Below are 813 nucleotides of genomic sequence, written 5' to 3'. Positions count from 1 at the left end.
GACTTTTTATGCTCTAGTGCATAAAGTGAAATCTTCGTCTAAGACCAAGGGTAATCATATGATATATGCATTGACTGGTTGACTTTAATGGCCAAAAGAAGTGAGATCTAAATGGGTGCCAAGTTCAATGGTCAGTCCTGAAATTTATTTAGGTATAACAAATCTTAATATATAAAGAAGAACCCCTATTTCCCTTGGTCACGGCATCACGCGTGAACGGCTGGAGCGATTTCGCTAGTTCTTTTTTTGTTGTGTTTTCTATTGTCAGGTTCTTAAAAAAAAATTTAGAAAATTAAAAAAAAAACTACACCGGGGGCGAAGCCGCGGGCACCTGCTAGTTAACAATATAAAATATTTCATAACGTTACTGTCTATCTCTATCTAATTTCCTCGCAATCAAAGTAAAAACCAGAGCTCGCCTGCAGCTCGGGTAGATATAAACGTCTGGGGTGAAATAAATAAATAAATAATAAATATCACGGGACAATTCACACCAATTGACCTAGTCCCAAAGTAAGCTTAGCAAAGCTTGTGTTATGGGTACTAAGCAATGGATAAATATAATTATATAGATAGATACATACTTAAATACATAATAAACACCCAAGACCCGAGAACAAACATTCGTATTTTTCATACAAATATCTGCCCCAACACGGGAATCGAACCCAGGACCTCAAGCTTCGTAGTCAGGTTCTCTAACCACTAGGCCATCTGGTCGTCTAAAATGACTCGTTTTATCTATTTGTACAATTTACTAGTAATTCTTGATAATCTTTTAAACAGTAAGAAAGTACAAGATGACACCAGTTT

Source organism: Choristoneura fumiferana, chromosome 25 (assembly GCF_025370935.1).
Source record: "Choristoneura fumiferana chromosome 25, NRCan_CFum_1, whole genome shotgun sequence".
NCBI classification, from domain to species: domain Eukaryota; kingdom Metazoa; phylum Arthropoda; class Insecta; order Lepidoptera; family Tortricidae; genus Choristoneura; species Choristoneura fumiferana.
The sequence above is the reverse complement of the archived record's forward strand: the minus strand, read 5'-3'. Positions refer to the sequence as shown.